This window comes from Zingiber officinale, chromosome 9A (genome assembly GCF_018446385.1).
Source record: "Zingiber officinale cultivar Zhangliang chromosome 9A, Zo_v1.1, whole genome shotgun sequence".
NCBI lineage: Eukaryota > Viridiplantae > Streptophyta > Magnoliopsida > Zingiberales > Zingiberaceae > Zingiber > Zingiber officinale.
The window spans coordinates 73529640-73557570 of record NC_056002.1 but is presented as its reverse complement, the minus strand read 5'-3'; positions in this window follow the sequence as shown (position 1 = coordinate 73557570).

The window sequence follows — 27931 nt, the reverse complement described above, 5'->3', positions numbered from 1 at the left end:
AGATAGACCAATATCGGTCGGGATAATACATTAAGAAAGATAGGTCAATATTGGTCGGGATAATACCTTAAGATAGATAAACCAGGATTGTTTGAGTTAGCACATCTGGACATAGACTAGTATTAGTTGAGTGTATATGATCGCCCAGGAATGAAAAGATGCAGGACTTTACAGAATTTATAGTATATTACTGGGCGATTAGGATCTATATTGAACAATAGCAATAACCAGCCCGGACATAACTTAGGTTCAATACTGTTCAATACAAATCATAACATAATATCGGGTTGTCTGTAACATAATAAGAACAAAGTAGGCAAGTATGGACGATAAATATATCTCTATATAGCTTATAAGACAGGGCGACAACAAATATCTTAAGAATATTTATAAATAGCTTAATGAAGATATTTGTAGTATGTGATTGTATAACAGGTTTGCTAATTTGGCGGGAAGAATGTTTCTAGACTTTTCTACAGGCACTAGGCGACAAAGAAGGTACATCTGGGGTCCAAAGAAGATTCCTTAAAAGCTATTTTGTGCAAGTACGTGGCTTACGTCATCTCATAACAAACTCTAACAAACCGGGGTACACTTCATGAATACGGAGGTTATATGAAGTGGTATAAAAGGGGGAATCCTCTCCGTTAGCGAGATAAGTTCACATTGGTGCTCACATTCATAATTCTAGTTTTCAACTACTATTCATCTTCTTCCTCTTCCTTCTTCCACACTGAGAGAGATCACTAACTTGAGCGTCGGAGGGCCTAGCCAGGGATTCCCACCCCAGTCTTAGGTCACTGACGATAGTGTTAGTTGGTCTCTTGTGTGCAAGAAGCCTTGGAAGCTCTAGATCTCGGTTTTCTTCATTGAATCATTATTTTTGTCTTTGGATCTTTGCATAAGGAGAACATTTTGTGACTTCATTCTCCCAGATCCACTTTGGGTTTCTCGGATCGGTATTCCACAGGTATTATTCTTCATCAGCATTAGGTTTTACTCCCAGCTTTCCGTTTTGTCCAGCTTCTCAGTCAGGATCAAATTTAGCGCCGTTTGTGGGAACTTCACCTGAATCTGAAGCTGCAAGATGGAAGACACTAGAAAATCAAACTTACTCACCATTAGTCGTGAAGACTTGGATTTCCTCATTAATTCTCATGTCCAGAAAGCCTTGCAACAACAACAACAACAACTTCAAGCTCATACTGGAGCTACTCTGCCAACAACTTATAATCCAGCTATTTCAACTACTAAGTATCGAAAAGGAAAGGAGCCGAAAGAAGAGGAACATGCATATTTTCCTCCAGCTGTAGTTTCTCCAACGCGGCATCCTCGAGCTTTCCTTCGAACTCCTTTGGGGCAGGGCGGACGAAGGCATTTATTCCAAGAATCTTCTGGTGAGGCGCCAGACAAAGAAAAGCGCAGAGCTAAAATGATGGTGGCTAGTGATAGCTCACCAGAGAGAGTTATTTCTCCGTTCTCTCAAAGTGTACTAGACGATCCACTTCCTAAGAGATATCAAAATCTTCAGATCGGTGAATACTCTGGAACCACAGATCCAGAAGATTATCTATTAAAATTTGAGAATGTAGTATTATTGCAGCAATTTTCTGATGGATTAAAGTGTCGGATGTTCCTTACAACACTCGGAGGAGCAGCTCAACACTGGTTTAAAAGATTACCGGGGAATTCTATCTGAAGGTTTAAATATTTCAAGAAGGTTTTCTTGCATCATTTTCCAACAACAAGAGGTATCATAAAACTCCTTGGAGCTTATTTTCAATTAAACAGGGATCTAAAGAGTCTATTAGAGCCTATATTAAAAGATTCAATCAGGTAGCCATCGATGTGCCCAATGCTACCATTGAGATATTGGTAAAGTGCTTTTTCTCAAGGCTTAAATGATAATAATTTCTTTAAATATCTGGTGAGAAATCCTCCTGCCAATTTTGACTTATTAATTGAACGTACTACTGAGTTTATTAATGTCGAAGAAGCTCAGGCTGCACGCCGAAAAGAAGATACCACTTCTTCTCCTGCTCCTATTAAGGAGAAAACTCCTGCTCCTGTTCCTCCACCAAGAGGACCTAGAGTAATGCACCCACCCCATCATCATCCAGAATATCGTCCACAAGCAATACAGCATGTGGAGATGCAGCAAGAAGCACCAAGAAGATGGTGCACTTATCACAAGACCAGCAACCATCATACAGAAGACTATTTTGTTTTGAAAAATAAGAAAGTAAATAGGGATCGTTATCAAAGGCGAAACTATTATTAACAACAATATCCCAGGCAGCAAAATCCACTCAAGTATCTATCAATTGGGGGCTTTAAGTAGAAACCGACCAGGCTTCCTTAAGGATTCTCAAAGACGTAAAAAACATCACAAGGTTGGTGCAAGTATTTTAGTTTCCCTCAAATAATAGTCGATCAGGAAATCTCATGAAATAACTCGGACGGGTCTTCATGGGAGGAACCGGAGACTTTAAACTATCATAAAAGCTTAGTCGATCGGGAAATCTCATGAAGTAACTCGGACGGGTCTTCATTGGAGGAACCGGAGATTTTAAACTATCATAAAAGCATAGTCGATCGGGAAATCTCATGAAGTAACTTGGACGGGTCTTCATGGGAGGAACCGGAGACTTTAAACTATCATAAAAGCATAGTCGATCGGGAAATCTCATGAAGTAACTCGGACGGGTCTTCATGGGAGGAACCGGAGACTTTAAACTATCATAAAAGCATAGTCGATCGAGAAATCTCATGAAGTAACTCGGACGGGTCTTCATGGGAGGAACTGGAGACTTTAAACTATCATAAAAGCTTAGTCGATCGGGAAATCTCATGAAGTAACTCGGATAGGTCTTCATGGGAGGAACCGGAGACTTTAAACTATCATAAAAGCATAGTCGATCAAGAAATCTCATGAAGTAACTCGGACGGATTTTCATGGGAGGAACCAGAGACTTTAAACTATCATAAAATCTTAGTCGATCGGGAAATCTCATGAAGTAACTCAAACGGGTCTTCATGGGAGAAACCGGAGACTTTAAACTATCATAAAAGCATAGTCGATCGGGAAATCTCATGAAGTAATTCGAACGGGTCTTCATGGGAGGAACCGGAGACTTTAAACTATCATAAAAGCATAGTCGATCGGGAAATCTCATGAAGTAACTTGGACGGGTCTTCATGGGAGGAACCGAAGACTTTAAACTATTATAAGTAAAATCATGCGAGATTGATAAGCACAATAATTTGTGGACCCGAATCACTCAGGATCACACGCCCGATCGAAATTCAAAGGCATCTGGATTTCTTTGCCACTTAGAATTACACTCCTGACCAGGATTCAAAATTCTGTGGGAATTCTTTCAAAATTCTATGGGAATTCTTTCAAAATTATACTCCCGGTTAGAATTCATAGTCTTATGAGATTCTTATGATTTCCTTATATATTACTGCTCAGGATCAAGCACTTGATCAAAAGTTGCAATCATATGGAGTTCTTTATATATAATCATTCAAAATTATACTCCCGGTTAGAATTCATAGTCTTATGAGATTCTTATGATTTCCTTATATATTACTGCTCAGGATCAAGCACTTGATCAGAAGTTGCAATCATATGAAGTTCTTTATATATAATCATTCAAAATTATACTCCCGGTCAGAATTCATAGTCTTATGAGATTCTTATGATTTCCTTATATATTACTGCTCAGGATCAAGCACTTGATCAGAAGTTGCAATCATATGGAGTTCTTTATATATAATCATTCAAAATTATGCTCCCGGATCAAACACTTGATCAGAAGTTACAATCATATGGAGTTCTTTATATATAATCATTCAAAATTATGCTCCCGGATCAAACACTTGATCAGAAGTTACAATCATATGGAATTCTTTAAGTATAATCATTCAAAATTATACTCCCAGTCAGAATTCATAGTCTTATGAGATTCGTATGATTTACTTATATATTACTGCTCAGGATCACATACCCGATCAGAAGTTATAATCATATGGAGTTCTTTATCTAAAATCGCTCGAGGTTATACTCCCCACCAGAGTGCATAAATCCTAGGGAATTTTTCACATAAAGTTGCTCGGGATTATACGCCCTTCTGGAATATGGATGGAATCTTATATTTATATATATATATAGTCATGCCTGATTGAAGCTCAAGGAGTTTATGGAAAGTCTTATTGTTCAAAATCATATGATCAATTAAGATACCACAAATGGAGGAGTTTTATCAAAACAGTGCCTAACTTCGAGAAATAAGAAAGAATTCTTGAACAAGATAGTACTTATTCTCACAAACATCTCAAAGGAAGCAGTAGTAAGATAACAAAGGTCAGGAAAGCAGGTAAGTACAAATTTTTACAAAAATGCAAGTATTTAATTACAAGTCTTTTATGAATACATAATCATGCTTACTCCAAATTGCTTGTCAAGTTTTCGGGCAATTCCTGATTAAGTCTGTGACGGTTTATAAATAGAGAGGAGAGTTCTCAAGATAGATAACCACCTTCCCTTAATTGTTGAATACCCCTTGTCACGGATTGATTTAAAGTCCCTATTATACGGCGGACATATTCATCATTAAACTTCGAAGACCTCAGATAGGCTAAACGCTTGTCCTCCCATCGACCTTCCTCATGCTCCTTCTAACTCTGATATTCAGCTTGTAGTTTAGTATTTTCATCTTTGAAAATGTCTCCTTCCAATTTAAGTTGTTCTAGTTCTTTTTGGAGTGAGAATATCTCTGCATCCTGAACATTTCTTTGTTCTTGCTCTTGTAGAAGAGCAAATTCTTTTGATGATAAATCTTGAACCTGCTCAGAAAGAAAAATATTATGAAGCCTCTCTACTTTCTCTAAAACAATGTTTTTATGAGAAACATCTGAAATAACTTTGTCCATCAAAGTAGTTTCCACCTGGAGGTTGGAGTTTAACCGATCCACTTGTAACTCCAAGGTTTTCCTCTCAAGCTCTTTGTTTTATAATAATTGGTGTCGATGCTACAGTTCTTTCTTCAGAACTCCCAATTGTTGATTCTGTAAGGCTATTTTTCTCGTAATTGAGGGAGATCAATGTGGGAAGGAGGAAGAATAGCTTTCAAAGTTTCTATTTGGGCCCTTAATTTACTATTATCCCTTTCTAGAGCGATGAGCAGCTGGTCTAAAAGAAGACCTGAGGCAAGGAACTAAACAAAATAATAATGCACTTAGCGGGAGTGATAAGAAGCTAACAATATATAACAAGAAAAACTTACGGCCACGACTTGACGACTATGGTTGTTTATACGGTTTGACATATTAATGCCCCTCAATTGCTCTTGGCTATATAGCCAAGATTTAGCCAACAGGCCTTGTAGCTGTAGAAGACTGTAACTAGAAGGATCTGAGTCTTGTCCCAATTGAGAGGGTATACCCACTGCTTGTCTAAATAAAGGTGTGGAGACAGAAGGTGAAGGAGGCCGGGAAGAAGAATAAGGAATAGAGGAGAAGGAAGTAGTAGAAATGAGAGCAACAGAGGAAGAACTAGAGGGGACGGAAGGTGGCAGAGTCACGGGTAAAGACAGGCATAGAAATAAAAATAAACTTGTGTCTAGTCAGTCGGTTACACCTCCTTCGACTAGACTTAAAAGGAAGGCTAGTGATATGGGTTAGGTTTAGTGGGTCCCTGGAGAAAAAGGGAAAGGAGATAGCAGAATTAAGAAAGATAGGTCAATATCGGTCGAGATAATACCTTAAGAAAGATAGGCCAATATTGGTCGAGATAATATATTAAGAAAGATAGGCCAATATCGGTCGAGATAATACCTTAAGAAAGATAGGTCAATATTGGTCGGGATAATACCTTAAGAAAGATAGCCAATATCGATCGAGATAATACCTTAAGAAAGATAGGCCAATATCGGTCGAGATAATACCTTAAGAAAGATAGGCCAATATTGGTAGAGATAATACCTTAAGAAAGATAGACCAATATTGGTCGAGATACTACCTTAACAAAGATAGACCAATATCGGTCGGGATAATATATTAAGAAAGATAGGCCAATATTGGTCGGGATAATACCTTAAGATAGATAAACCAGGATTGTTTGAGTTAGCACATCTGGACATAGACTAGTATTAGTTGAGTGTATATGATCGCCCGGGAATGAAAAGATGCAGGACTTTACAGAATTTATAGTATATTACTGGGCGATTAGGATCTATATTGAACAATAGCAATAATCAGCCCGGACATAACTTAGGTTCAATACTGTTCAATACAAATCATAACATAATATCGGGCTGTCTGTAACATAATAAGAACAAAGTAGGCAAGTATGGATGATAAATATATCTCTATATAGCTTATAAGACAGGGCGAGAATAAATATCTTAAGAATATTTATTAATAGCTTAATGAAGATATCTGTAGTATGTGATTGTATAACAGGTTTGCTAATTTGGCGGGAAGAATGTTTCTAGACTTTTCTACAGGCACTAGGCGACAAAGAAGGTACATCTGGGGTCCAAAGAAGATTCCTTAAAAGCTATTTTGTGCAAGTACATGGCTTACGTCATCTCATAACAAACTCTAACAAACCGGGGTCCACATCATGACTACGGAGGTTATATGAAGTGGTATAAAAGGGGGAATCCTCTCCGTTGGCGAGGTAAGTTCACATTGGTGCTCACATACATAATTCTAGTTTTCAACTACTATTCATCTTCTTCCTCTTCCTTCTTCCACACTGAGAGAGATCACTAACTTGAGCGTCGGAGGGCCTAGCCAGGGATTCCCACCCCGGTCTTAGGTCACTGACGATAGTGTTGGTTGGTCTCTTGTGCGCAGGAAGCCTTGGAAGCTCCAGATCTTGGTTTTCTTAAGTCGGGTTTCTCTCTCGTCACTAGATCTTCACGCAAGGAGGGCACCCTGTGACTTCATTCTCCTAGATCCACTTTGGGTTTCTCGGATCGGTATTCCACAGGTATTATTCTTCATCAGCAGTGGATTTTTTCTCCCGGCTCTCCGTTTTGTCCAGCTTCTCAGACAGGATCACCTTACTTAGTAGATAATGACCTCTTGATCTTCTACCGTATTCCTCTTCTAATCTCGGACGTTGTGTGGGCAACGATCTTCCGAGACGAGGACCACCAAGGCACCTTCTTCTTCCTTCCTTCAAGTTTCGGCCAAGCATATCTTCTAAAGGATGAAGAACTTTTTTCACCAACCAAGCTCCAAGGGACACAAGCTTTCTCTCCTTCTTCCTCAAGCTAGATTCGGCCACCTCCTCCAAGCTCCAAGAGATAAAGGACTTTGGCCACACAAGAGGAAGAGAGAAAAGGGGAAGGGCCGGCCACACCAAGGAAGAAAAGAGGGAGAAACTAGAATAGAGTCGTTCACCATGAAGGCACCTCTACTCCCTCTTTTATAATCCTTGGTCTTGGCAAATAAGGAAATTTAAATAAAAATTTCCTTAGTTCCTTTGCCATGAAAAAGAAAAATTATTTTAATTAAAACAATTTTCTTTTTTCAATTGCAATGGTCGGCCACCTCTTTTCTCAAAACAAGGAGAGTTTTAATTAAAACATAAATTAAAACTTCCTAATTTGTTTCCAGAAATTTATAAAAATTTCTCCAATAATTTTAATCCCTTCATGATTGGTTAATAAAAAGGAAATTTTATAAATTAAAATCTTTCTTTTAAACATGTGGATAAATTTCAAAAAGGAAAGTTATCTCTAAAAATTAAAGTCTCCTTTCAATCTACAAATAAGGAAAGATATTAAATCTTTTCTTAATCTTTTGTAGAAACTAATAAAAGAGAATTTTTAATTTTTTAAACTTTCTTTTAAATCATGAACATGATTAAAAGGAAAGTTTTAACCAAAATTAAAATCAACCTTTTAATCTACAAATAAGGAAAGAGATTTAACTCTTCTCTTAATTTTTTGTAGAATCTTATAAAAGGAAAGATTTAAATTTTAAACTCTTTTTAAATCATGTTATCCACATAAGAAAATTTTTAAAATTAAAATTCCTTTTTATTTTATTAGGGCAAGCCACCTAAGCTTGAGTTCAAGTTAGGGCCGGCCACATGAATTCACCCTTGAACTTACCCATGGCCGGCCCTAGCTTGGTCTCCAAGCTAGCTTGGTCGGCCCATGGGTAAGAAGGTGAGTATAGGTGGGTATAGTACTCTATAATTAAGAGGCTACGATAGGGACCGAGAGGAGGAATTAGTTTTGGTCTCCCGATAAAATTAAGCATCCCGTGTTCACCCCAAACACACAACTTAATTTTATCAATAATAATTCATTCCACTAGAGAACTATTATTGAATTACCGCACCAATTCCAAATTACATTTTGGGCTCCTTCTTATTATGAGTGTATTAATCTCCCTGTGTTTAAGATAATGAATGTCCACTAATTAAATGAATTACTGACAACTCACTTAATTAATATCTTAATCGAAGAGTAGTAACACTCAACCTTATTATCATGTCGGACTAAGTCCACCTGCAGGGTTTAACATGACAATCCTTATGAGCTCCTCTTGGGGGCATTCTCAACCTAGATCACTAGGACACAGTTTCCTTCTATAATCAACAACACACACTATAAGTGATATCATTTTTCAACTTATCGGGCTTATTGATTTATCGAACTAAATCTCACCCATTGATAAATTAAAGAAATAAATATCAAATATATGTGCTTGTTATTATATTAGGATTAAGAGCACACACTTCCATAATAACTGAGGTCTTTGTTCCTTTATAAAGTCAGTATAAAAAGAAATGACCTCTAATGGTCCTACTCAATACACTCTAAGTGTAATACTATAATTATATAGTTAAGATAAACTAATACCTAATTACACTACGACCTTCCAATGGTGTGTTCCTTTCCATCTTGGTCGTGAGCTTTTGTTTATAATTTATAAGGTACTGATAACATGATCCTCTGTGTGTGACACCATACACCATGTTATCTACAATATAAATTAATTGAACAACTATATTTATCATAAATGTAGACATTTGACCAATGTGATTCTTATTTCTAGATAAATGTTTATACCAAAAGCTAGTCTTTTAGTATACATCCTAACAATCTCCCACTTATACTAAAAGACTAAGCTGCCATATCTGCTGCCATACATCTGAATCCCAACCCTTCAACATGCCCATCAAAAGTTCTTGCCTTAAGGACCTTAGTGAAAGGATCTATAGGTCATCACCTGATGCAATCTAGGCGGCTACAACTTCTCCTTGTTTATACGATTTCTCGTATTGTGTGGTACTTGCGCTCTATTATGTTTACTTGCCTTATAGACTTATGGTTTCTTCGAGTTTGCTACTGCACCACTATTATTATAATAATTTTTTGGGTAAACCAGAAATCATGTCTAAGTCTATCTTGAAGTATCTGAGCCATACAGCTTCTATGGCTACCTCAGAGGCTGCCATATACTCAGCTTCTATGGTGGAGTCCGAAAAGCACCTATGCTTATCACTCTTCCATAGTTATGACTTTACCTCCTAAAATAAACACAAAACCCCGAGGTTGACTTACTATTGTCCCTATCCGATTGGAAGTCAAAATCCGTGCAACCCACAGGGACCAAATTAACTGCCTTGTAAGCTAGCATATAATCTCTAGTGCCTCTAAGGTACTTCAATATATGCTTTACTGTAGTCCAATGTCCTTGTCTAGGGTTACTTTGATATCTGCTAACTATGCCCTTGGCAAAACAGATTTCTGATCTCGTGCATAACATACATTAGGCTTCCGACAGCCGAAGCATAAAGAACTGCCTTCATTTCCTCTATCTACTTTGATGTCTACAGAGACATCTCTTTAGATAAAGTTACTCCATGCTAAAAAGATAAGAAACCTTTCTTGGAGTTTTGCGTGCTTAAAATGAGCAAGGATTTTTTCGATATATGAAGCTTGGGATAAGAAAAATATTCTTTTCTTACGATCCCTTATTACTTTGATCCCAAGAATATATACATTCTCCCAAGTCCTTTCTATCGAATTGTTTGGACAACCATACTTTTACTTCTGATAACACTTTGATATTGTTTCCAACTATCAAAAATGTTATCTACGTATAGTACAAGAAGTACCACCACGTTTCCATCACACTTTTTATATACACAAGACTTATTTGGTTACTAAATAAATCCATAGGTCTGGATTACTTTGATGAACCGGATGTTCCAAGACCTTGAAGCTTTGCCTCAGTCCATAGACTGATTGAGCTTGCACACAAGATGCTCTTTGCCCTTTGCAATGAACCCTTCTGGTTGCTTTATATGGATGCTTTCTTCAAGACTTTCATTAAGGAATGCTGTCTTGACATCCACTTGCCAAATAGATAAAAGAATCCGGATAGACTTAAGCATGGCTACCGGTGAAAAGGTTTCGTTTTTCAACAAGCCTTGCTTTGAAAGTTTCTACCTTCTTGTCTATCCCTCTTTTCCTATTATAGACCTTTTTACACCCAATGGCTTTTACACCATCTGGTGGTTCTACAAGCTTCCAGATTTTATTAGAATACATATACTCTAATTCTGTTATTCATTACTCTTTGTCAAGATGCTGCATCTTTATCTTGGAGTGTTTCATCATATGTCCGGGATCAGGCTCATGTTCATTTGGGATCAAGTCTAAAAGACTCTCCCAAAACATGAATCTTTTAGGTTGTTTGACAACCCTCCCACTACGATTAGGCACTGTCTATAATTGTGTATCAATTGTGATACGTGTTGCAGTTTCTTGTGATATTTCATCTTGTACAGTTGGTACTAGATTAGACGTGTCCTTTATTAAGAACAAATTTACTTATGGGCTTGTGGTTCATTATATAGTCCTCTTCTAAAAATTAGTCATTGATGCTAACAATGACCTTCTGATTTTTAAGACTATAAACCTACTTTTGTTTCTCTAGGATAACCCACAAACAAGTGAATTCCTATCCAACTTATCATTGTCTCTCTTCAACATATGTGCTGGACTACCCGAATCCGAATATGCTTCAAAATAGGCTTACACCTATTCTATATGAGTAGAGAGTTCTGACTTTGAAAGGTACTATGTTCACTTTCTTTCTCAGAGTATATCCTTAAAATGAACTTGGTAATTTTCTGAATAACTCATCATCAATCTAATTATTTCTATAAGAGTCATATACCTTCTTTCTACTACACCATTCTGTTGGGGTGTACCAGGTGCAGTTAGTTGGGATTGAATCCCTACTTTTGATAAGTAACTCCTAAATTGTCCCAAGAGGTACTTGCCACTACGATCTTACCATAGTGACTTGATACTTTTACTTTAACGTTTCTTCACATCAGCCTTGTACTCTTTGAACTAATCAAAGCACTTAGTCTTGCGGCACATTAAGTAAATGTATTTGTATCTTGAATAGTTATCTATAAAATAGATGAAATATTTGATACTACCTCTTGTCTGGATAGTCATAGGATCACACAAATCAGAATGAACCAATTCCAACATATCTTTGGCTCCATACCGCTTAGACTTAAAAGCTTCTTGGTTATTTTTCCTTCCAAGTAAGACTCACAGGTTGGAAAGATTTCCTCTACTAATGAACCCAAAAGTTCATCGGCTACCAATGAACCCTACTCAAGTTAATATAACCTAGCCTTAGATGCCAAAGATATAAATGGTTCATTTCAGAAGGTTGCTTTCTCTTAAAATTAGAAGATGTGTTACTAATTTCCATTTGTTGCATCGTGGGAGTTATTGGATTTATAAATTGCCAACCAACGTACCAGAATAGATAACTTCCCTCTTTTTCTTAATAACAACTTTGAAAGAGGCAGAATATCAAGTTCTTTGAATAGTTTAGAAACTGAAAACTAGTTCTTTCTAAACTTGGTACGTAAAGACAATTACTTAAAGTCCATATTTTATTCTTTATCAAAGGATAAACATCTCCTACTGCAATAGCTGCCACTTTTACAGCAGTGCCCATAAAGACGGTGTTTTTATTTTCATTTAGTTGTCGGGTTTCCTGGAACCTTGCAATGAATTGCGGACATGATTAATTGCATCTGCATCTACACTCCAGGTTCTGGTAAATAACACCACTAAACATGTTTCAACTTAATGAATTAAATACACCTATATTGTTCGTAGTTCTAAGAAGACAGTTTACCTTAATGTCTAAGTCCTATTTCCAATCATAACAATGGGGACTACTAAGTCTTTTCTATAACTAGGGAATTTACAAACATTTTAAATCCTAAGAATCACAAAAATATTTGGTCAAGATCAATTCCTTAAATCCCCATGAATTTTGTATGTCACGATAGTGTGGACGTATACAAAAACAAAGAGGAGATTTTATCTATTAATTTTATTATCTCGTCAACTTTACTTTATGACGAATAAAATTAATAGTTGATCTGTCTTTGATCAAATATTTGGTCAAAACTTTTGAATTTAAAATAACATTGATTCCTTAAACAATATTATTTAAATTTACCAACACCTCAAACACTGTAAATTTTGCATGCCACGTAGTGTGGATGTATACAAAATTTAAACATTTGTAAGAGGAGGGTTTTACCCATTAATTATCTTGTCAATAAATCTTTATGACAAAATAAAATTACCTCAAACATCGTGAATTTTGTATGCCACGATAGTGTGGACGTATACAAAATCAAACATTTTTAAGAGGAGTTTTTAATTTTATTATCTTGTCAGCCTATTTATTTGACAAATTAATAGTTGGTTTTCTTCGGTCACACAAATAATAGCAGTGACTCCGATGGAGAGGATACTATTAGACGTGCCTAAGTGTATACCATTACTTGACACTAAGTCCATTAATAAGATTGTGCCCCTTCCAATGGGGAAGATCACACGCTCTTAATTAACTTCCTATAGTTATCCAAAATGGAAGTTTAATCTAGTGATCCGCAAACAAGCTCATCCGATATGGAGGAAGGCACTCAGAGCCAACGCGCAAGCTTGTTGCATCATATATAAACCAGTAATGGAGACCGTGGAATTTATTAAAAATAAATCCCTCTCCCACTTAGTTATTTAAAGTGAGGAATTTTGACTATGCTAGCCTACTTAACATGCATACTAACAAGCACACACAACACAGCATAAAAAACAATAAATAGAAAAACTAATTTTCAATGATTGTGGCTTTTATCTATTGCCGTCCTCCGTGTGTCGCTAACCCTAGCTGCTGTCATCTTTGGCCACCGCCACCGGGTCTAGTTGTCGCATCCATCTTACTCCTTGTTTCGCTGCACATCTGATCCTCAAAAGGTTCCACGCCTTGCAAGATTCGATCCGCGACATAAATAAAATTTTACATTTTTCGATCCTATATTCCTCGAAGGAATGTACATGTATCTAGATCAAAAATAAAATCCTAATAAAACTAAATACAACTCCTGCTTATTTTATAATACAATCATGCACACACAATAAAATGCCCTTGACATGTCCAAGGGTCCAATCACACACACAATATCTATAAGCCATAATAGTTGGATCCTGCATCACAAAGTTAGCACATCCTACTATTATCCTACCTAAATTATGTATGACATGTGCATAATTAAACTAATACCAAATACACAGAGGCAAAACCCTAGCTCTGATACCAATTGATGGTTGCTACTCGGAAAACCTAATGGTTCCACTGTACAAAAATTTTGTACAAAGGTCTAAACCTTTTCCTAGCTACCATGTGTTCTTTTAAATTAAACTCGGATTGCCTGCAGAACTTAACACGTTTGATCCTAAGTTTAATTTATTTGTTCTTTTAGGATTAGACTTGGATCTCTTGCGGAACTTAACACGTTCGATCCAAATCACCTAGGTTATTAATTCCATTAAATATTAATTTTCAAAATTGACTTCCAGGACTGCATGGCAAGGCACATGGCCTTCTTGGATATGGGAACAACCACCACCGCCTAGACAAAGCCTTTTAAGGAAAGCTAATATTTAATTTCCTTAAATAACTTTAGTTCAACCAAAAGGAACAATCAAATCACAAGGAAAAGAAAAATAAAAGAACACAACATTGAAAACTAATTCGAAATACTAGAATCACATGCCTCTTGTATTTGGTATTTTTACACGGAGATAAAACTAACAGGATGCGGAAAACAATATTAGTTATACCTTACTTAGTAGATAATGACCTCTTGATCTTCTACCGTATTCCTCTTCTAATCTTGGATGTTGTGTTGGCAACGATCTTCCGAGACGAGGACCACCAAGACACCTTTTTCTTCCTTCCTTCAAGTTTTGACCAAGTATATCTTCTAAAGGATGAAGAACTTTTTTCACCAACCAAGCTCCAAGGGACACAAGCTTTCTCTCCTTCTTCCTCAAGCTAGTTCCGGCCACCTCCTCCAAGCTCCAAGAGATAAAGGACTTCGGCCACACAAGAGGAAGAGAGAAAAGGGGAAGGGCCGGCCACACCAAGGAAGAAAAGAGGGAGAAAATAGAATAGAGTCGTTCACCATGAAGGCACCTCTACCCCCTCTTTTATAATCCTTGGTCTTGGCAAATAAGGAAATTTAAATAAAAATTTCCTTAATTCCTTTTCCATGAAAAAGAAAATTTATTTTAATTAAAATAATTTTCTTTTATTCAATTGCAATGGTCGGCCACCTCTTTCCTCAAAACATGAAGAGTTTTAATTAAAACATAAATTAAAACTTCCTGATTTGTTTCTAGAAATTTATAAAAATTTCTCCAATAATTTTAATCCCTTCATGATTGGCTAATAAAAAGAAAATTTTATAAATTAAAGTCTTTCTTTTAAACATGTGAATAATTTTCAAAAAGGAAAGTTATCTCTAAAAATTAAAGTCTCCTTTCAATCTACAAATAAGGAAAGATATTAAATCTTTTCTTAATCTTTTGTAGAAACTAATAAAAGAGAATTTTTAATTTTTTAAACTTTCTTTTAAATCATGAACATGATTAAAAGGAAAGTTTTAACAAAAATTAAAATCAACCTTTTAATCTACAAATAAGGAAAGAGATTTAGCTCTTCTCTTAATATTTTGTAGAATCTTATAAAAGGAAAGATTTAAATTTTAAACTCTCTTTTAAATCATGTTATCCACATAAGAAAAATTTTAAAATTAAAATTCCTTTTTATTTTAATAGGGTCGGCCACCTAAGTTTGAGTTCAAGCTAGGGTCAGCCACATGAATTCACCCATGAACCTACCCATGGCCGGCCCTAGCTTGGTCTCCAAGCTAGCTTGGTCGGCCCCTATAGGATGGGTAAGAAGGTGGGTATAGGTGGGTATAGTACTCTATAATTAAGAGGCTATGATAGGGACCGAGAGGAGGAATTGGTTTTGGTCTCCCGATAAAATTAAGCATCCCGTGTTCACCCCGAACACACAACTTAATTTTATCAATAATAATTCATTCCACTAGAGAATTATTATTGAACTACCGCACCAATCCCAAATTACATTTTGGGCTCCTTCTTATTATGAGTGTATTAATCTTCCTGTGTTTAAGATAATGAATGTCCACTAATTAAATGAATTACTGACAACTCACTTAATTAATATCTTAATCCAAAAGTAGTACCACTCAACCTTATTATCATGTCGGACTAAGTCCACCTGCAGGGTTTAACATGACAATCCTTATGAGCTCCTCTTGGGGACATTCTCAACCTAGATCACTAGGACACAATTTCCTTCTATAATCAACAACACACACTATAAGTGATATCATTTTCCAACTTATCGGGCTTATTGATTTATCGAACTAAATCTCACCCATTGATAAATTAAAGAAATAAATATCAAATATATGTGCTTGTTATTATATTAGGATTAAGAGCACACACTTCCATAATAACTGAGGTCTTTGTTCCTTTATAAAGTCAGTATAAAAAGAAACGACCTCTAATGGTCCTACTCAATACACTCTAAGTGTACTAGTGTAATTATATAGTTAAGATAAACTAATACCTAATTACATTACGACCTTCCAATGGTTTGTTCCTTTCCATCTTGGTTGTGAGCTACTGTTTATAATTTATAAGGTACTGATAACATGATGCTCTGTGTGTGACACCACACACCATGTTATCTACAATATAAATTAATTGAACAACTACATTTATCATAAATGTAGACATTTGACCAATGTGATTCTTATTTTTAGATAAATATTTATACCAAAAGAAGTTGCCTCCCGGGTTCCCGGACCACTTTTTCTCCAGAAGCTCCTTTATCTGCAAGAAAGAGTTAGTCCGAAGCAAACAATATGTATATCCTGCAAAATAAGATGTTAGCACAGTTTATATTTTAATCAAAGAATATTATGACTTAGATTCTGTCTTTTCGAGATCGGAATCTAGTCACGATCTCGACTTAGATATCCAAAATGGATCTAAGTCAGATCGACGCATAATGTTCCCTTCCCGGGAACGCGTCCTCACAGTCACTCCCTTCCAGTGACTTACCTTTACTCACTTGCCAGACGTCCGGTCAGCCCTTCGACCCGTCTGGACTTCTTGCCAAGCGTCCGGTCAGCCCGTCGACCCGCTTGGACTTCTCGCCAGCTTTCCGGTCAGCCCGTCGACCTAGATGGACTTCTCACCAAGTGTCCAGTCAGCCCGTCGACCCACTTGGACTTAATGCCAGACATCTGGTCAGCCCGTCGACCTGTCTGGATTTCGTCTGCACACTTGGTCAGAGTGTTAGATCACAACAAACCTAACTTAACTCGATTTGGCATTCATCAAAACTTGAGTTGGACCGTTAGTGCTAACCGCACCAACAATCTCCCCCTTTTTGATGGAATGACAACCTGATTAAGTTAGTAAAAATATGTGAGTAAAAAAGTTAAACATTTTGTTCTAGCATGAGGTTTAAATTAGTTTTTTAATTTCATTTTGTTTTTCTAACTTAACGACCTATCTCTCCCCCTTTGGCATTCATCAAACAAGGACATAAGTTAGACATTCAAAAATACAGAATACATAAAAAAATGTAAGGAACGATGTCAGGTTAATTTGGGGGAGTTTAAATTTTAACACATAGTAATTTAGCTTTTATTTCTTATCTTTTGTAACATAGCTAAGTTTTGAAAAATAACTAAGTATTTAGTATTTCTTGAGTACTTTTTGCAAAATTAATTGAATTTGCAAACTCAAAGATTTTTTTTTAAAGCTAATTTTCAAGTATATGTTTAGGGAAGTTAAGTTTAGATAGTAATTTTCAAACATAAGTATTTAAGTTCCAATTTCAAGAAATTAAATTTTCAAAATAAGTTTCAACTTTGAAACACTTTTCACACATGAGTTTTCAAACCAGAATTTCAAAACTAGGTTTGAAAAAAAATATAATTTTCAAAACCAATTAAACCTAAGTTTGCAAAAGATTCAATTTCCAAAATCTTAGTTTATAAAATCCAATTTAAAAGCTTAGTTTTATAAAAGCTAGTTTTCAAAAATAGATATATCAAATTAGATTTCCAAAAATAAGTTAGATTTTTCAAACACATTGAAAATATTTTTAATAAAATATTTTCATAAAACTAATTTCAGAATAAAAGAAAAATAAGTATAAAATCAATTAATTCTCCCCCTGAACCTAACGTAATTTTTTAAGTAAATCCAACTTTAGTAAGATGATTTTGAAAAATAGTTTTGTATAAAAAATATAAAGATAAGCTTTGTAGAATTGATCAAATTTTCAAAAAGAGGTTTTTTGCAAGTTTAAAACATTATAAGTTTTATAAAGGCAAACGTAAAATTTTAAAGTCAAATTAAGTTATTTTTAATAAAATAAAAATATATATTTAATTAATTCCTCCCCCTGTATTTGATACTCCCCTTGACTTTATTACTCTCCTTAATTTATTTCTCCCTATTAAGTTAACACTAAGGTTTGGGTATCTTAATGTTCAAAGCCTTAACACCTTTTTGTTTACATAAGTATCTCTATATACTTGGTATAATTATTTATTTAAGTTAAATTAATCAATTATTCTAAAATTAATTAATTTTAGATTCAGGTCCTTAAACTCTGGTTTAAGATTAAATAAGATAACTTGTTATTAATTCAATAACAATTTATCATTATCAATAATTTATCGATTAAATTTTACTTGATTTAATACTTATTAAAATAATTTAAATTTCATATTAATTGATTGAGTTGATTTAATGAAAGTGCTAGTTATAATTTTAACTATTCATTTACTTCCTTTTAAGTAGAATTAACTTAGTTTAAAGTTAGCATTAATTCGATGTTAAATTTATTAAAGTTATTAAACATAATTAAGGTTCAATTTGAATCAATCATTAATAATGATAAATTATGATTTAATTATATTTTGATTAACAATAAAATTAAGATTTATTGAGTTAAATTAAAATTAAGCATAAATTAACTGTTTAATATAAGGTCACATCTAATTTACATCACAGTTAAATTTTGAAGTCCATACTTCCATTATTAAATTTATGATCTTAAGTTAATCAAATTTTAATTATTTGTTAATAATGTCATTAGGGTTTAGATTTAGTTCAAATATTTTAATGTAATTTGAATTTAGGGTTTAGGGTTTATTATTATATAATTTTATTTTATTTTAACTTTAAGTTTGCTTTTTGAATTATAATGACTTTTTAAACTAATTTTTAAGAAAAACTTAATTTTTAAGTTAAAAAATTTAAGTTAAAAATAATAAAAAAATTTTAAATAGTTTTTTTTTAAAGAATTTTTAAAATATTTTTTAAAGAATTTTTAAAATAGTTTTTAAAGATTTTTTAAACTAATTTTTAAAGAACTTTTAAAATAATTTTGAAAGTATTTTTTTTAAAATATTTTTTAAAGAATTTTTTAAAATAATTTTTAAAGGATTTTTAAAATAATTTTTAAAGAATTTTTAAAATAATTTTAAAAAAAATTTTAAAATAGTTTTTAAAGAATTTTTTTTAAAAAAAAATTTAAAAATTTAAAGTAATTTTTAAATAATTTTTAAAATAATTTTTAAAGAATTTTTTAAAATAGTTTTTAAGAATTTTTAAAATAATTTTTTAAAAAAATTAAAGTAATTTTTAAAAGAAAATGATTTTTAAAAGAGTTTTTAAAATAATTTTTTAAGGAATTTTTAAAATGATTTTGAAAAGAATTTTTAAAAATATTTTTTTTGAATTAAGTTCAATAAAATTTTTAAGTTAAAAAAAAAATAAGTTTAATTGTAATTTAATTTAATTTAAATTTAATTAATTTAATTTTAATTAATTTCAGTTCATTTTAAGTTGTTAGTCATCTCATCCGATCTATGTTTTCAATCAGGGAATCCTATAATTTTGTGAGATGAATTAGGTTAAATTTTAGGATTTGTTTTTAACTTGTGTTAGATTCAGGTTTAGCTTTAGGTTCAACAAATAGGCGTTCTCAGGATAAACTTCTGGGCTATGGTGAGTCACTCGGACATCATTAAAGTAACCATGCCTTCGAGGTTTTCCAAATAGTTCTATCCACTAGACTCAGTACAAAACCTTGGTCTAACTGGTTATGATCCATAAAGGGTAGCTTCGGTCAGTTCCACTTAGCCAAATGCACCAGGTCGAAGGCATATCTTCCTAGACATGCATAGACTAAGCTTCCCTAATGTACTATCATCCAAAATTTCACCAGTACCATTTTTCAAGTTAAACTTAAACCCTTTTTAACTAGTCATAGTTAACCTGTCAGGTAGGTTGATTAGGGTTACCCTGTCGGGTAGATTGGTTAGGGTTACCCTATTGGGTAGGTTAGTTTTGGAGGTGCCAGCTATTCTAGAGCCTCCCCTTAAATTATTGGCCGTTAATTTAATTTTTAGTTCTGGGTTTATTATAATTAAGTTTTGGTTAAAATTTAATGTTTAATTTGTAATTTAGATTCAAGTTTTTAATTTGAATTAATTAAATTGATCAAATTATCTTTTTTTAAGAGAATGTATTTAATATTTGAATTTTTCTTTTAATTTTATTAAGTTAATTGAATTATTTTTATTTAATAGATTAGTGTTAATGTTTAAATTTTTACTAATTTTTAAATTTGAATTAATTAAAGTGTTTGAATTATATTTCCTTAAAGGTTTATCTTTTAACCTTTTATTAATTGGTAATTTTGAATTTTTCAGATTATCTTTGTCTAATATGTTATTTTTAACATTTAATTTTAATTTTGTTAAATTTAGTTTTGATTTTATCAAAGTGTTTGATTTTATCCTTATATTTTCTTTATTTTTTAAGTTGATATAATTAGTGGAATTTATTAGATTATTCTTATCATTAAAATTTAATTTTTTGTTAATTAAATTATCTTGGGTTTGGATAGGATTTTCTAGATTAATATTGTCTAGATTATTAAATAATTTATTAATTTTATCTACATCAATATTTACCTTGTCATCTCTATCATTTGAGTTTTCAGATTTGTTTAGGTTCAAGTTTGAATATTTTAAATTAATTAGATTTGTTTTATCAGATAATATCCTAGGGGTATTTTTGCAATTATTGTCAACTACATTATTTTCACATATATTTTCAGAAATAACCAAATCAATGCTCATATTTTTTAAACTACTATTAGTAGGGGTATTTTGGTAAATATCACTAACCTTGAGCGCAACCCCTAATTCAGTAGGCTTTTCGATTGGATCTGACCCGAGTTCAAATTCGATTTTTACTTGATCCTCGAGCTCCATCGGCTCCTCGTGAAGTTTAATCAATTGGGTCCAAAGCTCATGTGCATCTTTGTACTTTTCTAGTCTGCATAAAATATTGTTAGGTAAAACATTACAAATAATTTTACTTACATTTGTGTTTAGTTTTGAGTTCTGAGAAGGTTTTCTCAATATCAACCAATAGTCAAAGTTTAGACTTCCTAAGAAACATTCTATTCTTCGCCTCCAGTAGTTGAAATGTTGATCGTACGGTGGTGGTTCGTTGGGATTCCATCCTTCTTGAAGAGGCATTATTCTTGCACACAGAGAAACATACAAAAAATCCCAATACTTGGTCTTGGATTAGCAGTGCTGGAAAAAAAATAATATTTCACTATTTTTGAAAAAAATAATAAAATATTATTAAAATATTAATAAAATTTTTGAAAAAAAATATTATTTCAAAATTTTGAAAATATAATATTTTGTCAATACTAAACAATGGTGAAGAGATGGTGATGTATTTTAAAGACGAACAATATCTAATTTTTCTTTAAAAAACACCCTCCTTTGCCTGATTGGTGGTTGCACCAAATTAGAGCGGTACCTGCTCTGATACCACTTGTTGGATCATGAAGTTTCGATAGAGGGGGGTGAATATCGATTGTAAAATTCGTTCGAGTATAAACACAGCGGTAATAGAAAATCAATGCTAACACAGAACCAATTTTACTTGGTTCAGAGCCTGTGTCGACTCCTACTCCAAGGCCCGCACTCTTTGAGTGCTTTCGGTGGACAATCACTAGTAATTCAAAATTTATTACAAACTACGTACAGGAAATGCTAATAAAAAGGAAATACTGACAAATAAGTAAATCGGAAAGAAGAATTGCATTGTCGGAACTTCGTTAGCGTCGTAGGAGCGCAGAGCAGCAGAGCAAGCAGTAGAAGATCTGTTTTTTTAGTTGTATTTGAAGCTCCCCTCTGACCCTCCTTTTATAGGATGCTCGGGGCGCCTGGATCCCTTCCGGGTGCCCTGGTGTGACGTAGTCCGCCCAACCAACGAGCTCCATGTGTCGACGCACGCCAGGGATAGAAGTTGCCTCCCGGGCACCCGGATCCCTTCCGGGCGCCCGGACCACTTTTTCTCCAGAAGCTCCTTTATCTACAAGAAAGAGTTAGTCCGAGGTAAACAATATGTATATCCTGCAAAATAAGATGTTAGCACAATTTATACTTTAATCAAAGAAGATTATGACTTAGATTCCATCTTTCTGAGACCGGAATCTAGTCACGATCTCGACTTAGATATCCGGAATGTATCTAACCCGGATCGACGCCTAATGTTCCCTTCCCGGAAACGAGTCCTCACAGTCACTCCCTTCCAGTGACTTACCTTTACTCACCTGCCAGACATCCGGTCAGCCCTTCGACCCGTCTGGACTTCTCGCCAAGCGTCCGGTTAGCCCGTCGACCCGCTTGGACTTCTCACCAGCTATCCGGTCAGCTCGTCGACCTAGCTGGACTTCTCGCCAAGTGTCTGGTCAGCCCGTCGACCCACTTGGACTTCATGCCAGACATCTGGTCAGCCCGTCGACCTGTCTGGACATCGTCTGCACACTCGATCAGAGTGTTAGATCACAACAAACCTAACTTAACCCGATTTGTCATTCATCAAAACTTGAGTTAGACCGTTAGTGTTAACCGCACCAATAGATACTCCATGCCTAAAAGGTAGAAAGCCTTTCTTGGAGTTTTACATGTTGTACTCAGAAACACCAGGGCCACAGCTCTAACTGGAAAGGGAACTCCAGTAACAAACGTAAACCAGGGAGCTACCCAAAAGGAGGACCAACTAGTAAACAGCCTAGCTATCCCAAATGTTCTACTTGTGGGAAATTCCATCCCGGAGTTTGTCACAAGGGCACTCGAGATTGCATTGAATGTGGCCAGGAAGGGCATATGGCTAAGCAATGCCCGAACAAGACCAGTATTCCCCCATCGCAGCCGATTCAGTACGGAGACAAACCAGCCCAGTTGCAACAGATGCAGGCTGCTTTAGATGATCCACACATCAGCCAAGGCAGACTAGAAGCCCCCTCAGCCACAACGAACGTGAGGATCTACTCACTCACCAGAGAGGACGTGGCGAATGCCTCGACAGTTGTTACAGGTCAGATCAGTATTTTACAGTAAAGTGCAACTGTCTTATTCGATATGGGGCAACCCATTCTAATATATCCAGGACATTCGCCGAAAAGTTGGTAATATCTCCAGAGGTACTCAGTTGTCAGTTTTTGACAGCACTACCTTCAGGAGAGATTATGGCATCCATGCACTGGCTCCGAGCAGTGCCAGTTATTATAGCATACAGAGAGCTTTTTGGAGATCTGGTAGTGCTAGATATGGCTGACTACGATGTCATCTTGGGAATAGACTTTCTGATCAAGTACGGTGCCTCCATAGAGTGTCATAAACAGAAATTTGTATTCCAACCCGAAGTAGGAGTGCAGTTTGGGTACATCGGAGAACCAAGGAGAAAGGACAAGAAGTTTCTCACAGCTCTGAAATCACAGAAACTACTAGATTCAGGAGGTACAGGATTCTTGGCACATGTAGTCAGTACCAGCCAGAACAAGGACCAAAAACTAGAAGAGGTCCGAGTTGTATGTGATTACCCAGCAGTCTTCCCTGAGGAGTTACCGGGCCTAGCACCAGACAGAGAGATTGAATTTGAGATAGAACTCGTCCCCAGTACGAATCCCATCTCCAAAGCACCCTACCGCATGGCTCCAGCCAAACTGAAGGAACTTCAGGAGCAACTACAGGAGCTGCTCGACAAGGGTTTTATACACCCTAGTCACTCACAATGGGAGCTCCTGTATTGTTCGTGAAGAAGAAGGACGGGAGCATGCGCCTGTGTATAGACTACCGAGCACTAAACCAAGTCACGATTAAGAACAGGTATCGTCTTCCCAGGATAGATGACCTGTTTGATCAGCTAAAGGGAGCAGCAGTGTTCTCTAAAATAGACCTCAGATGGGGATATCACCAGGTGAAAGTTAAAGAAGGTGACATACCCAAAATAGCTTTCAGGAACAGTAAGGACATTATGAGTCGTAGTCATGCCCTTTGGCGTGACGAATGCTCCAGCTACTTTCATGGACCTCATGAACAGAGTATTCAGAGAATACTTAGATAAGTTTGTAATCGTGTTCATCGATGACATTCTTATCAATTCCAGAACTCAGGAGGAACACGCAGAGCACCTGAAGATAGTATTGCAGACCCTTCAGCAGAACCAGCTGTACGCCAAGTTCACGAAATGTGAATTCTAGCTCGATCAGGTATCCTTCCTGGGTCACATCATCTCCAAGGATGGTATCATGGTAGACCCCAATAAAATAGAGGCTGTAAGTAACTGGAAAAGACCTAAGAACGCCAGTGAAATCAGAAGCTTTCTGAGACTAGCAGGCTACTATAGAAAATTTGTAGAGCATTTCTCCAGGATAGCCTCCCCACTGAAAGCTCTCACCAGGAAGAACAGAAAATTTTAGTGGACAGAGGACTGTGAGAACAGTTTCATCGAGCTAAAAAGAAGATTGACCAGTGCTCCCATTCTGACTCTGCCAGAAAACACAGACAGCTTTGATATTTACAGTGATGCTTCTAAATTGGGACTAGGAGCAGTACTGATACAAAATGGAAGGGTGATCGCCTATGCCTCCAGACAACTCAAGGATTATGAGAGGAACTACCCTACTCATGACCTTGAGCTTGCAGCAGTTGTCTTCGCCCTCAAAATTTGGAGACATTACTTGTATGGAGCTCAGTGTAGAGTGTATATAGATCATCAGAGTCTGAAGTACTTCTTCACCCAGAAGGATCTGAATATGCGGCAGCGCAGATGGCTCGAGCTGGTCAAAGACTATGACATAGACATCCTCTACCACCCAGGAAAGGCTAATAAGGTGGCAGACGCACTTAGCAGGAAGTCCAGTGCCACATTACTATCCTTAGCAGCCTTGTCACCGCCCCTACATGAGGCTCACAGGACTCCCTATGTGATGCATCCTGGTTCCACTGAGATGTACCAAGACCTAAAGAAACATTTTTGGTGGCCTGGGATGAAAAGAGACATCGCTATATGTGTCAGTACCTGTCTGACCTGTCAGAGGGTCAAGGCAGAATACCAGAGACCAGGAGGAGTTCTACAGCCTCTTCAGATTCCAGAATGGAAGTGGGAGGATATTTCTATGGATTTCATAGTGGGATTACACAAAACCACGAATGGTTTTGATACCATCTTGGTAATAGTCGATAGATTGACTAAATCAGCACACTTCTTAGCTATCAGGATATCCTACTCCATGGAACAGCTGGCTCAGTTGTATCTCAAGGAGATTGTCAGACTGCATGGAGTCCCACGGACCATTATATCAGACAGAGACATGTTGGGTTTTTCGGGCCGCGAAAACTACATTTTCGCGTCGCGGAAACCCCGAAAGCCCCAAAGCCAATGGATTCGTGCAAAGAAAAATTTCTAAAACTACGAATACAAGTTTCTATCGAGATCTACTCCTAGATCTACATGAAAAAGGGTTATACCTTTGAAGCGCGCCCTTTCGCGTATCCCGCTCGTCCAAGGTACGCCGGATCTCGAGATTGTCAACGTAGACTATCCTCTAGAAGTATCCACACGAACAAGATGTGTTCTCTAACACTCAAGGATGGAGAAGAGAGCACCACAAGTGTGCTAGCACTTTCTAGGGCTCTCGGGTAGGATTTAAAAAGGGAGAAAAGAGAGAAAGTAAAAGGAATCTCATACACTCCTCTAGGTACCCTCCTTTGTGACCTTCACTCCACCCTATTCTCTTGGAACTCAACTCACTCACCTTCACCTTGCATGGAATCCACGGCAACAGCAGCAAAGGAGGAGGAAGAACCCAAGGAAGAAGATGCCACAATGAATTCTCATCAATTGCACAAAACTAAAACTACACCCACATTAGTGTGGCCGGCCACATGTTGTAACTCCCCTCATTTAATGTGGCCGGCCACATTAAATGGAATGGATGTGTAACCTCCATGAGGTGGCACACCTTGATGAGGTGGAGATGATGTGGCAAGGTTAGTCATGCCATGTAGGATGAGACAACCTTCATGATGTGGCAATACATCAAGTCAAACTTGATGTTTCAACTTCCATTTGGTCAAGTCAAAATTGACCAATTTTCTTCCTTGATGAGTTAAATCCAACCTTTGATTCAAGTCAATTTTAATTTAATGAATCTCAATTCATTAATATAAATTGACTCAATGAATCAAATTTAAATTAGATTCATTCAACAATTGAATCTAATTGAGTCTAACTCAATAAGTCTAATTTTAATTAATCCGAATCCAATCTTTGGTGCATCATATGAACCTAATCCAATTGGTTCATCATATGAACCTAATCTCCATCCACTTGTTCTTTGTGTGTGACCCAATAGGTTCTTGTAACGTTGGCAATGTTTCTAAACTCCTTTAGAAACATAAGCAATGAGCGGTATCTAGCAATACATCATTGCTACCCAAGTTACAAGAATATTGAGATCCAACATCACCTTGTGACTACTAATTGTGACTCCTCACAAAATATGACAAGTATCCTTCTATCCTAGACATCTAGATTGATCAATGTGAGGCATAGACCGTGTCATCCTCTGACCAATCTAAATCTTGAACTCCAAGTAGACTCACTAAATCAAATGAGCTCAATATCTCATATTGACTCATTTGGGCATGCCCATGCACTTCGTGGTCTCACTCTATCAAGAATACCGATGTCTCTCCCATCATATAGGAGGGATAGATCCCATCTACATCACTCACATCCCTCCGTATAATTTGTTACATACCCAGTAATCGCCTTTATGGTCCACCCAGTTACGGGTGACGTTTGACGAAACCAAAGTACATAACCCCTTATGTAGGGAACCATGGTGACTTCAGGTCTAAGGACTAGTAGTCATACTAATAGCCACATGAGAAAATATATGACACTCATATAACGATCCATGATACCTTCTCATGACGGGTCATTCAGTATACATTCTCTAATGCATACCCATGTGTCAACTTGATATCTCTATATCCATGACTTGTGAGATCAAGTCATCGAGTTGACCTACATGCTAGTCTTATTGCATTAACATTGTCCCTGAATGTTAATACTTGACTAGGAATGATTAAGAGTAGTGTTCCCTATATCATCTCACTATCGATTCAACCAATCGATTGATATAGGTAAGAACCTTCTACTCAAGGATGTTATTATACTTAGTTTATTTGGCACCAATACAAGTAAGTATAATAACCAAAAACCAAATGCCTTTATTTATATAGAATATGATACAAGAAGTCCAAAATACAATCATCAAATGATTGGCTCTAGGGCTCTAGCTAACAAGACAGTAGATTCACGTCACACTTCTGGGAGTGTGTACAGTCAGCATTGGGCACCAGGTTAAAGTTTAGCACAAATTTCCATCCTCAGACAGATGGTCAGACAGAGTGAGTAAATCACGTACTTGAGGATATGCTCCGAGCATGTGCCCTAGACTTCAAGGGAAGTTGGTGCAAATATCTGTGCTTAGCAGAATTTGCATAGAACAATAGCTATCAGGCCACTATCGGCATGGCACCCTACGAGGCTCTCTACGGGCGGAGGTGTAGATCTCCAATCTGCTGGTATGAAAGTGGTGAAAAGAAAGAACTAGAACTTCAGACAGATCTAGTAGCAGATACCACAGCAGTCATACAACAGATCCGCCAGAGGATAGAGACAGCTCAGAGCCGCCAGAAAAGCAATGCTAATACACGGCACCGACCATTAGAGTTTTCAGTAGGGGATACGGTATTTCTCCGAGTGGCTCCCATGAAGGGAGTAATGCGTTTTGGGAAGAAGGGTAAATTAAGTCCTATATATGTGGGACCATACCTTATCACTAGAAGAGTTGGCAAGGTAGCATATGACCTAGAGCTATCCCAAGAGATGTCAGCTATCCATAACGTATTTCATGTCTCTATGCTGAAGAAGCATATCCTAAATGCCACCCAGGTGATTGAGCCTCAGTTAGTACAAGTCCGCGAAGACCTCAGCTATGACAGTCGGCCTATTCCGATAGTAGACCGAGCAATTAAGAAATTACG